This window comes from Anabas testudineus, chromosome 18 (genome assembly GCF_900324465.2).
Source record: "Anabas testudineus chromosome 18, fAnaTes1.2, whole genome shotgun sequence".
Classification (NCBI taxonomy): domain Eukaryota; kingdom Metazoa; phylum Chordata; class Actinopteri; order Anabantiformes; family Anabantidae; genus Anabas; species Anabas testudineus.
The window spans coordinates 9839754-9852118 of NC_046627.1; the positions used below are offsets into that span (position 1 = coordinate 9839754).

The window sequence follows — 12365 nt, forward strand, 5'->3', positions numbered from 1 at the left end:
TGTCTTTTTGGTAGAGGGAGAAATCCTCTCTTTTTGACCATCTGAAATGAGTATAGAACCTATTGTATTGTATATTGTATTTGACAAATAACTTATATATCGTGCTGCTTAAAGTCTACTGATGTCATATCTATAACATCTATCTATCAACTCTATTTTCAAATGTTGCTGTGTCTCACCTCTGACGATCAACCTGCTCTCTGCTGATTCTCCAGCTCCAGAGATGCTGCACTTGTAGAGTCCTTCATCAGACTTGGAAACATTGTGGATGATCATGTTTCCTGTAGAGCTGCTATTGAGGAAGATTCCATCTTTATAGAAATCAGCTGAGGTCTGTGAGGAAGTCATCAGACCCTGTTGATGTTGTCTTGTTAGTTCTATTACATGAGGGTGTTTTCCCTTTGGACTCACGCACAATTTCACAATAAGAGACCCCCTCACAATAAAAAGTTACTGACTCATATTCAAAGAACTGTGCTCTGTTTGGATGAATATGAAGAGAAGCTGCATCTGCAACAAGGAAAAAGAAAGATATTCATTAAATAGGTGGAATATAGTTTCAAAATATAATAATAAACAATTGAACTAGTCCAAAATGTTTAATAGCAGCATAACTGCAGCGATGATTAGACAAGTTTTCTTCCTAACTAACAGTCAGAAATGGTTGGATCACAACAATAAGAAATAAAACTAGTTTAGTTTACTTTTTTAATTCAATCACAAAACAATGACCAAGAAATCATAACCTTCAAAATGCTGAATGTGTTTAGTTAGTAAATAGCTAGTACTTACTAACTTTCTGTTCTTGTTCACACAGCAGCATCACAGTCATCACTAAAGAGAGAAAAGAAAAAAGCAACAGATGTTTGTGATATCAATGTGTTGATACAGATTATTGAAACAGAAAAGCACATCTTACAGCTGAATGTTTGTACTATAAAGTACAGAGACAGACTCAGTACTCACGCAGTTTGATGCAGAGAGCTGTGACCTCCATGTTGTCTTGCTGCTGACTGAACATCAGACTGAAGTGTAATGTAGGTGTTCAGAGGTGTCTCTTCCTGTTTTTTTTTTTTTTTTTTTTAGTTCTGCTGTTAATGTGATGATATTTTTAGATCACAAACTTTCTCCACTGTTGCAGCAGAAATAACCTGATGGTTAAACATCAGTGGGTGAACTGAAATCACTATTAGGCCAAAGTGTTTTACAGATATCAGAGTTAAAAATATATTACATCTAGATAGTTAGATAGATAGATAGATAGATAGATAGATACTTTATTGATCCCCAAGGGGAAATTTTGGTGTTGCAGCAGCCATTACACACAAAAACATTTGAACATTGAGTAACATTATCTACACAACAATACACGAGACACAGTACAAGAATAACACACAGTATAGACAGTAATAACAACAAAACACACTGTAGGAATTGAATGTAAAGTGACTAAGTTACACATTGTTAAACCATCAGCGTGGACACTGACTCTCTGTCAGGGAGTCATTGTACAGGTTGATGGCTGTTGGCACAAATGACTTCCTGAACCGTTCCTTGTCACAGCGGAGCTGGAGAAGTCTCTGACTAAGACTGCTCCGCTTTTCGATAAGCAGGCTGTGGAGAGGATGTGAGCTGTTCTCCATGATGCTCAGCAGTTTGTGCAGCGTCCTCCTCTCCACCACCTGCTCTAAAGGTTCCAGAGAAGCCCCCAGCACAGAGCCAGCTTTCCTGATCAGCTTATTCAGTTTCTTAGTGTCGCTGGCTCTGATGCTGCTGCCCCAGCAGACGACAGCAAAGAATATCACACTGGCTACAACAGACTGGTAAAAGATCTGCAGCATCTTGTTGCACACATTAAAGGACCTGAGCTTCCTCAGGAAGTAGAGTCTACTCTGTCCCTTCCTGTAAACAGCCTCTGTGTTGAACTTCCAGTCCAGTCTGTTGTCCAGGTGAACTCCCAGGTATTTGTACCTCTCCACCACCTCCACCTTCTCACCCAGAATGGACACAGTGTCAAAGCCAGTTTTCTTCCTCCTGAAGTCCACAACCATCTCCTTGGTCTTGCTTACATTCAAGGTCATATGGTTGTTCCCACACCACTTAAAAAACTGTCCACCAGGCCTCTGTAACCCAACCACTGCAGAGTCATCAGAGAACTTCTGCAGATGGCAGGACTGGAAGTCTGAGGTGTACAGGGTGAAGAGGAAAGGTGAGAGGACAGTCCCCTGAGGTGTTCCTGTACTACTGACCACCTGCTCAGACTCACATCCCTGCAGTCGTACAAACTGTGGTCTGTCTGTCAGGTAGTCAGTGATCCAGGAGGCTGTGGAGGAGTGCTGTAAACCTGTTGAAAAAATGGTTCAGCTCGTTGGCCTTGTCCAGGTTCCCTTCTACCTGGTTCTCCTTCTCCTTGAAGCCAGTGATCTTCTTCATTCCAGACCACACATGCTTCATGTTGTTCTGCTGGAGTTGGTCCTCCAGCTTCCTACTGTACGCGTCCTTACTCTGCCTTAGACTCACCCTCAGCTCTCTCTGCACAGACTTCACCTGGTCCTTGTCTCCCTCCAAAAAGGCCTTCTTCTTCCTGTTCAGTAGCTCCTTTAAGTTGCTGGTGATCCAGGGCTTGTTGTTTGAGAAGCACCTCACTGTCCTGGTTGGGATGATGTTGTCCACACAGAAGTTGATGTACTCTGTGACGCTGTGTGTCATGGAATTGATGTCGTCTCCATGTTGGTCACAGAAAACATTCCAGTCTGTGGCTTCAAAGCACCCCTGCAGAGTCACAATATCTTCCTGAGACCACATCCTTACAGTTCTCATGGTCACTGTCTGCTTTTGAGCAATAGGAGTGTAGACGGAGGTGAGGAGCACCAGGTTGTGGTCGGATCTGCCTAAGGGAGGGAGAGCAGTGGAGGTGTATGCATCCTTAATGTTTGCATACAGTAAATCTAAGGTCTTATTGTCTCTGGTGGAGCAGTTGACAAACTGGGAAAAAAGTGGGAAGAGTTGTGTCCAGAGACGTGTGGTTGAAGTCTCCTGTTATTATTATGAAGGAGTTTGGATGCTGGTTCTGTAAGTTAGAGGTGACTGAGTTAATGACGTCACACGCTACTTCGGGAGCGGCTGACGGGGGAATGTACGTCATAATGACAATAACACAGCTAAACTCCCTCGGTAGATAATATGGACGCAGACTTACAGCTAACAGTTCAATGTCCGGGCTACAGAGACGCTCCTTTACAGTAACATGTCCGGGGTTACACCACCTCCTCTCCTCTTACCACTCCTCCTACAGTCTCTGTCCGCCCGCACAGTCCTGAAGCCGCTGATGGTGCAGTTGGAGTCCGGAATCTGTTCCTGAACCAGGTCTCAGTAAAACACATGATGCTGCACTCACGATATTCCCGCTGGCTGGAAGTCAGTGCACCAAGCTCGTCCATCTTATTCACCAGGGACCTCACATTTCCTGTGACCACAGAAGGTAGAGAAGGTTTAAACCTTCTCTTCCACTCTTTCTTTTTTAGTCCAGCTCTGCATCCCCGGCGCCTTCTCCTTAGCTCCACGGGGATCAGAGGCCTTTCTCCCGGTGAGTGTTGGGAGAGCGCGATCAGCTGATCCCTGGTGTAAACAATGCGTCCGCTCCTGGTCGCGTCCATTGTTAATCCCTATCAGTACATAAAGTGTTGGAAAAGTAATCTACAGACGCTATACTGCATTTTAGGTCAAACCACAGCAGCAAGTTGAGAGAATGGCTCATGCCTCTATTCTAACAATTTCCAAAAATATTGTGACGAGCCTCAGAGTGAACAACTCTTTTTATTTTTATAATCACCAACACACACTGACAACAGGTCTCCACTCCCCAGTCAGTCACTCCCGGAAGCACTAAATCTCCCGCCTGTTTCTCCCAGGTTCCCTCTTCCCCACCCCCGGAAGCACACCTGACATCACACAACTATATACACTACAAAATAAAAGAACCAATTAGAAGAACCACATAACACATAACAGGAACTGGAACAGTCAAACACCAACAGAACAATATGCCCCACCTCTGGGTCGCTACACAGCCCCCCGCTAAGAGGTTTAAGTGTCCCCACTAACCTCAGTCCATGCAACAAAGTCCCTTAAATGATCAGGCCGGCGCCGTTGACGCGCCAGTCTCTCCTGATCCCCACCCCCAGTTACTCTGTCACTGTCACCGGGGAGGACAGGTGGAGGGTCGTCCTCACCCTCGTCATCATCCCCAGTCGGGGCAAGCGGGTGGTAGGGTGCCAGCCGGTCCCGGTGCAGCACCACCCTCCGCCGCCGACCAGGCATCTGAACCCGAAAGACCACCTCCGACAGCCGTTCCAACACCTCCCCCGGCCCCTGCCAGTGGCTGCAGAGCTTCGGTGAGATCCCCCTCTTTCTCACCGGGCAATACACCCACACTTTGTCCCCAGGTGCAAATGTGCGCCCCTGGCAGCGAGCGTCATATGCTCTTTTCTGTTTGACCCCAGCGTCCTTCTGTGCGCGTCGGGTCAAATCATGCACCAGTCTGAGTCTCTCTTTAAGGCGCCTGTAGTAGTCCATCTCCGGGCCGCCAGCGATCTCCGGTTCTGGCGGCGATCCAAAGACCAAGTCGACTGGGGTGCGGAGCTCTCTGCCAAACATCAGTGCAGCAGGGGTGCACTGGCTGGACTACCGTACAGCAGTCCGGTATGACCAGAGGACCAGAGGCAGGTGCTGATCCCAATCCCGCTGGTGATGGCTGGTCAGGATGGCAAGCTGGGTGGCCAGGGTGCGGTTGAAACGCGCCACCAGCCCGTCGCTCTGTGGGTAAAGTGGAGTGGTCCGTGTTTTCCTCACTCCCATCCTCTGGCACACCTCACTAAACAGCCGGCTCTCGAAGTTACGCCCCTGGTCACTATGGAGCTCTGCAGGAACCCCAAATCTGGTGAACAGCTCATCCACCAGTTTCTGCGCTGATGTGATAGCGCTCTGGTCCGGCACCGCATACGCCTCTGGCCACTTAGAGAAATAATCCATTGCAACAAGGACGTAGCGGTTACCGGACTCTGTGAGGGGAAACGGCCCTAGAATGTCCACCCCGACCCTCTCCATCGGGGCACCCACCAGGTACTGCTGCAGCGGACCCCTGGAGCGCTGACAGGGTCCTTTCTGGGCGGTGCAGGTGTCACAGCATTGGACGTGGAGCTCCACATCCTGACGACAGCCAGGCCAGTAGAACCTCTGCCTTAGACGGCAAATCGTTTTGGCGTTGCCGTAGTGACCAGCCCCTGCCGTTCCATGGACCAGTTGGAGGACCTCGGGCCGCAGGGCGCGAGGAACCAGAAGCTGCAGCTTGTCCGACCCCTGGTCTGGCGCTCGCCACCGTCGATACAGCACGCCGTCGTGAAGCTCCAAGTTGCCCCACTGGGAATGGAGGACCTTCACCTCAGGCTCCTCTGCAGACACTGCTGGCCAGTCTGGACGCTGCTGAGCTTCCAGCCAGCCTCTCACCATTAATAGCACAGGATCGGCTCCCTGGTGATGGCGTAACTGTTCCCCATTGAACAGCTGCTCTGCCTCTGTGCTGTCGACTCCTAGGCGGGCGGTGGCTGCCTCGGGTCCCCGCTCCCTCTCCTCCTGACGCTGGCAGTGACGACACTCCTCTGCACCGCAGGGTCGCCTGGAGAGGGCATCGGCGTTGCTGTGCTGTCGTCCTAGCCGATGTTGGATCTCGAAGTCGTACTCCTGCAACACCTCCAGCCACCTCGTCACCTGACCCTCAGGCTGCCGGAAGTTGAGCAGCCAAGTGAGAGAGGCATGGTCAGTGCGCAGAGTGAACCGGTTGCCAAGCAGGTAGGGTCTGTAGTGCCGCACCGCGAGGATCACTGCCAGCAACTCCCGCCTGGTCACACAGTAGTTGCGCTCTGCTCGGTTCAGACAGCAGCTGTAGAAAGCCACCGCTCTCTCACCTGCCTCTCCCCCCTGGGAGAGGACGGCTCCGACACCAACGTTGCTGGCATCGGTGTCGAGGATGAAAGGCTGCTGGGGATCGGGGAGAGCCAGGACCGGAGCGTCGGCCAAGGCCGCCTTCAGCTGCTGGAAGGCAGTGGTGCAGGTGCTGGACCACTCGAACCGCTTGCCCTTCTCTGTCAGCCGATGCAGCGGGCTGGCGATAGTGGCGAAGCCCCGGACGAACCTCCGGTAATAGGAGGCTAGCCCCAGGAAGCTCCTCAGCTCACTGGCGGTGGTGGGCGTCGGCCAGTCCCGGACTGCTGATACCTTGGCCGGATCTGTGGACACCCCGTGTGCACTGACCATGTGCCCCAGGAACGCCGTTTCTCTGGCCACCAGATTGCACTTTGCCGGGTTCAGCCGGAGCCCAGCCTGACGGATGACGGTGAAAACCTCCCGCAGGTTTGCAAGCGCCCCCTTAAAGTCTCTGGCGTGCACTTACAGATCGTCCAGATACACCACACAGCGGCTCCGGGGAATGTCTTTCAGTACCCGCTCCATGAGGCGCTCAAAGGTGGCAGGGGCCGCCCAGGGGCTGTCCGATGGCTCGATGATGCCGTTCGCGGCCATGGCGGTGATCAGCTCCGCTGCCGCTTGGCGTTTGGAGAGAGGCAGCCGGTGGGGTCGCAGGCGGATGGGCTGGGCCTCACCGGTGTTGATGTGGTGTTGCACCAGCCCTGTTTTGGTGCAATCTTCATCGCGTGCAGCAAAAATGTCCACAAACGCCCCTAACAACTGCTGTAGCTGCTCTCTCTGCTGCTCTCCCAGATGTGCGCCGCTCCGCTGACCCAGTTCCCTCACAGCGTCGGCGGTCTCTGTTGTCGGGATGCTGGCTGATGGAGGTGTCGTTGGCCTCAGCGCGCCGACGAGCCCGGCGTCCCCGGGGTTTGATGCTCCCTCCCCGGCCCGACTGAAGTGGCACGGTCTCCGTGCCGAAGCATAGGGCGAGTCCCGACACGTCAACGCGCGCACCCCAGCGGGTTAGCAGGTCCAGGCCGATGATGCAGTCGTCGCGGATGTCAGCAAGCCAAAACTCATGGCTCACCTCTTGCTCCCCCACAGCGACCTACAGCGCCCGTTTCCCTGGCATCACAGTCTTTTCCCCAGTAACAGTCATTAATTCTGTTGCAGTGGGGGTCCACCCCTCCGGGAGTGGGCCGGTTGTCCCCGGGAGAAACCCCCGTCGCAGCAAGCAGATGGTAGACCCCGTATCCACCAGGGCCCGACATTGCTCGTTCTCTATAACACAGTCCACATATAGTCCTTTAATAAATCCACAGCGACCCACTGTGTGAAAGAGCTGTCAGGGACTGTCTCTGTTTGTGACGGTTGTTCAACACTGCGTGCTTTGCTCGTTTTATGTAGATGAAGCCTGGGGACGCTGGAGCCGTCGGGTGGGTCTGGATCGCGGCAGCCCCGCGTTGGTCTCGCCCGCATCAGTCTATCCAGAAGCAGGCTGCTTTCCAGCACAGCTCGCTCCAGCTCCCGCAGTTCTTCTTCCATGGCTCGCTCTTTCCCGGTCTAACAAGACAGGTTGAATATCCCACTTCTGACACCAAGGTGACGAGCCTCAGAGTGAACAACTCTTTTTATTTTTTATAATCACCAACACACACTGACAACAGGTCTCCGCTCCCCAGTCAGTCAATCCCGGAAGCACTAAATCTCCCGCCTGTTTCTCCCGGGTTCCCTCTTCCCCACCCCCGGGAGCACACCTGACATCACACAACTATATACACTACAAAATAAAAGAACAATTTGAAGAACCACATAACACATAACAGGAACTGGAACAGTCAAACACCAACAGAACAATATGCCCCACCTCTGGGTCGCTACAATATTAAAAGTTATTTTTCTCAAGTATTAGACAAATTAAAATATTTTTTCTGATAATGACATTATAAGAACTTATTGTAACCTGTAACATAGTAACTTCATTTTCATATTTTTATTAAAAAAAAAATTTCTCTTTTCTCTCACACGTACAAACACACATTCAATTCACCAGTTCTACTCTGCCCCCTGCAGTACAACACTAACAGTGTTGTAGTTGGAAACACAAAAGATTCTTGTCATTCTCATTAATCCACACGTTGTATTCCATAATGCCAAACAAAAAGTAGAATGTTTAAAGAGAAATTGTTGCAAATGTACGAAAAAGGAAAAATGGAAATATCACATTGGCAGACGTAATCAGACCTTTTGCAAACAACACTGTCTGTATGTGCCATTGCTCTGCCTGCCCCTCCTCTTCTGATTGAACCAGCATTGCTACCTCCACTGGCAAAGCTGCAGCTCTGTGCTTTTAAAAGTATTTTCACAGGTGTGAACAGACGCTGCTGATGGAACAAGTTGATAAAACTGGCAGAAACTGATTAAAAGAGATATGGCCTTTAATAAGTACAAGAGATACAAAGTACAGTGTTTATTTTTCATTTAAAAGTAAACACAGATGTAAAAATGGATCATTTGTATTTTATAGTAAACAAATCGCTTTGAAACAGCTTTGTGTTACTTTAGTAAACATACAGCTGTCTTACAATGATTTGTCAAAGTCAAATCATTGTGTTATTAATTTACAAACACTGAGGGTAACTGGTGTTTAAAGCTCCTCCTTCAGTCAACTCACTCTCCAAAACCTGTAAGAAACAAAAAACATACAGAACAAATATAAATAATACAAATTACAACATGTCACTTTACTGCAGAAAGTTTAATTTACACATCATTTTTTTTCCCCAAAACTTATTTTCAAACTTGATGCTATCATTTAATAGACAAATATAATAAAGACGAACGAAAAATCCTTCTGTGCTAAAATGATGACATAATACTTCCTGTAAACTGGATCATGAAACTGTTAAACATGACCGCTGACACTTAATTTAACTAAAAGTTTTTAACTATATTAGGATCTCACTTAGATTACATTATAGCCGGTATATTTAATTAATACTTTCATTTGAAGCCTTTTAAAATATAAAAATAAAAGCTGCATGGCACGCTGAGGGATTCTAATAGTTGATGTCTGATTTGTACGTACAGTATATGTTAATTAGTATGTTGTAATTACAATTTGTAAAAACTACACTATACCATGCTTGGTGCTTGGAAAATGACAAGTTTTGCAAACAAACAGCTACCTTAAGTTACCAGTGACATGAAATTATCCATATGTATATATGAATTTTTTTATTGTTCTTACCTACTGGATTGTAGAATAGAAGACAGCTTCTGGTGAAGGTGGGTCGGTACCAAACAAGGGAGCTGATACAGCTGGTTCTTAAAAAACAAAAACAAAACACATTACAGCATGTTCCTAAAATAGTCTCACACAAAAATATAAAATTGACATTAATCATTAAGAATATTTGTGTCTTTCAGAAACAGTTTGACATTTTAAGAAATAAGTCCATTATACAAAAAAGAGCAACAACATCCCTAGTATATAAAAAAGTTTACATTCAACTTCAAACTTAAGTCCAGTATCTAAACTATTTTTTTTCTTAAATGAAGAAACAAAATACAAAAATAGTTGAAGTTGTCCATTTATTAAACTAAATTCAGTTTGTTTGGACCCACATATCCAGACTGTTACTGGCTTGTTGGGAAGCAGTACTATAGAAGTAACAAGCTCTAACAACAGCTAATGTTTCACTAAATTGTCTTTTTTACTTTATTGTTTTTACCTCTGTGACGGAAACCTTTAGCAAAGTAAAGTAGTCCCACCAACACCAGCAGAACCAACAGGAAAACCTTGACAACGATCCATGGGGTGGAACTTGAAAAGGCAGAGAACGCAACTGTCTCTTTAGATGAAGGAGTAACCATCTTCTTGTGACAATCTGAAATGAGTAAAGAAAGTATTTTGACAGCTATTTGACAATTAACAAATAAAATCTGCCGCTTAAAGTCTGTTTCTAAAGCTACATTTGTGATTTACATAACATATACTTATAAACCCTGTTTTAAAATCTTTCTGTGTCTAACCTCCAACAGTCAACCTGCTCTCTGCTGATTCTCCAGATCCAGAGATGCTGCACTTGTAGAGTCCTTCATCAGACTGGGAAACACTGTTGATGGTCATGTTTCCTGTAGAGCTGCTATTGATGAAAACTCCATAATTATCAAAATCAGCTGAGGTCTGTGAGGAAGTCGTCTTGTTTCTACAAGTCAGAGTTACAGCTTCTCCCTCCATCACAGGAAGAGCAGGAATTTCCAGGATCACTGAACCATCTGCACAACAAGGATGTAAAAGCTGATTTAATGATACACTCATGTTGAGTTTATGACGAAATGTTGTTGTCATGATAAAAACTTACCAGTAACGGTGATGATGACACTGTTGTTTCTTTCCCCACTTCCAGCTTTAAACCAGTATTCACCACTGTCACCTGGATAAACCTGTTCTATGGTGCAGGACGACCTTGTTGATGTTCTCTTATTAGAGGTTTTACATGAGACTACAAAGAACTGTGCTCTGTTTGGATCAATACGAAGAGAAACTGCATCTGCAGCAAAGAAAGAAAAAGAGATTTGCAAAACCGCTGGAATATATTTTCATTTTGACAGCATGATTTCCATGTTAAACCATAAAACAGCAGTGAAAACATAGCCTTCAAAATCAGTGAGTAAATAACTGGTACTTACAAACTTTCTGATCATATTCACACAGCAGCATTGTCACAACCATCACTAAAGAAACAAAAGAAAAAGCAACAGATAGTAGATTTAAGTGCTGATACAGAAAAACACAATACTTCAGTTAAATGTTTGTACTATAAAGTAACAGAGACAGACTCAGTACTCACACAGTTTGATGCAGAGAGCTGTGACCTCCATGTTGTCTTGCTGCTGACTGAACATCAGACTGAAGTGTAATGTAGGTGCACTGTTTCAATGTTTCTTACTTCTGCTGTTAATGTGATGATTTTTTTAGATTAGAAACTTTCTCAACTGTTGTAGCAGAAATAATCTTGTGGTTAAACATCAAAGCAAAGCACAACTGTGGTTGGAAAAATGTCTATTAACATGACCACTAGACCAAATTGTATTACAAATACCAGAGTTAAAAGTATACTATGTCCACTACGTCATTGCATTTTTATCCACAGCAGTTAGTTAAATGAAAGGTATTAAAGAAACTGATAATGACACTAGATGACAAGTCCTCTGTGAAATCTGTTTAATTTCCTTTATTTTTGTTCCTTTATTTTAACACACACAAATGAATACAGACTTTTAATTCACTAGTCCTTCTCTGCCTCCAGCATACAACATTGATAGAATTATTTTTTAACATATTTACAGACTAATATCATTTGATGTTGCCACATTAGAGACAGATGTAATGCAATAAGTCACATGTGTTCCCACACTGCCCACAGAGTCTGTTCACAGAGCTGCAGAGTTACATGGACAGTCAAAGTCAAATAAAGTGTTTGTGAGTTTGTTTGTTTTTTTTTTTTTCCAGCTGAAGCCAGGTGGCCAACCACCAGTCCTTGCTACACCAGTGCAGAGGTTCACAGGGATATTTAGATCTCCTCAGGACTTTGTAGGTTTGCATTGGACTTTTAAATGCCTCTAGTCTGTAGATACATTTTATATATTTCTGGGAGCTGCAGTGAGGCACCTTTGTACAGACTCTGCCACAACAATGAAGATTATAAAGTTACTGTTGTTCTACATCAAATATATAAACATGAGAAGTCATCAATAATAAAACATTCAATATGAGGAAAAAAAAAACATGGTTAGGATACACCTTTCCTTGAACTACCACCTTAAAGTGGTGGAGGGGTTTGTGTGCCCAAACATTCCCTGGGGCTTCCAAAGGCAAACAGGTCCTAGGCGAAAGGCTAGACTAAGAGCAGTTCATGACCCCTTGTGAGAAGAATATTATCAAGGACTGCTACGTCGCCTAGATTGGCATCACCGGTGCTCCACCCTGAAAGCTGTTTAGGGCATGTGGACCAGTGCCTAGTGGGCGGCTTCTTGCCCACAGGACTCGGCCAAGCCCAACCCATAGGAGTGACATAGGCCGACCTTCCTACAGGGCTATAGCACCCACTGTGGGCCTAGACTTGGTCATTGCTCCCCAGCTCAGCCACCATCTGTTAGAACTTTTCCTGGCAAACAACCTAGGTAAGAGGTTAATATCAACTCAATGTGTCATCTGACCCAATCACCCAAGTTTTGGACAGGTGAAGAGTGTGGCTGAGCTGTCAATTGATCACCACTTGGTGGTGAGCTGGATCCAGTTGCAGGAAGCTGGAAAGGGCTATGGGGCAGAACCATGGTTGGACAGTAGAAGGAATATTTTGAGGATTCAGACTAAGCCTGAAGAGATACAAACT

General features: G+C 46.2%; 1 long non-coding RNA gene across 1 annotated transcript; it reads right to left on the reverse strand.

Annotated features, from left to right (window-relative positions):
- Positions 1–8504: 8504 nt before the first annotated feature.
- LOC113168639 lies at positions 8505–9845 on the reverse strand. The gene is made up of 3 exons (XR_003299505.1): positions 9699–9845; positions 9215–9291; positions 8505–8648 (listed from the first exon to the last, which is right to left on the reverse strand). It is a non-coding gene; the product is annotated as an uncharacterized LOC113168639 (long non-coding RNA).
- Between the last annotated feature and the right edge of the window lie 2520 nt (positions 9846–12365).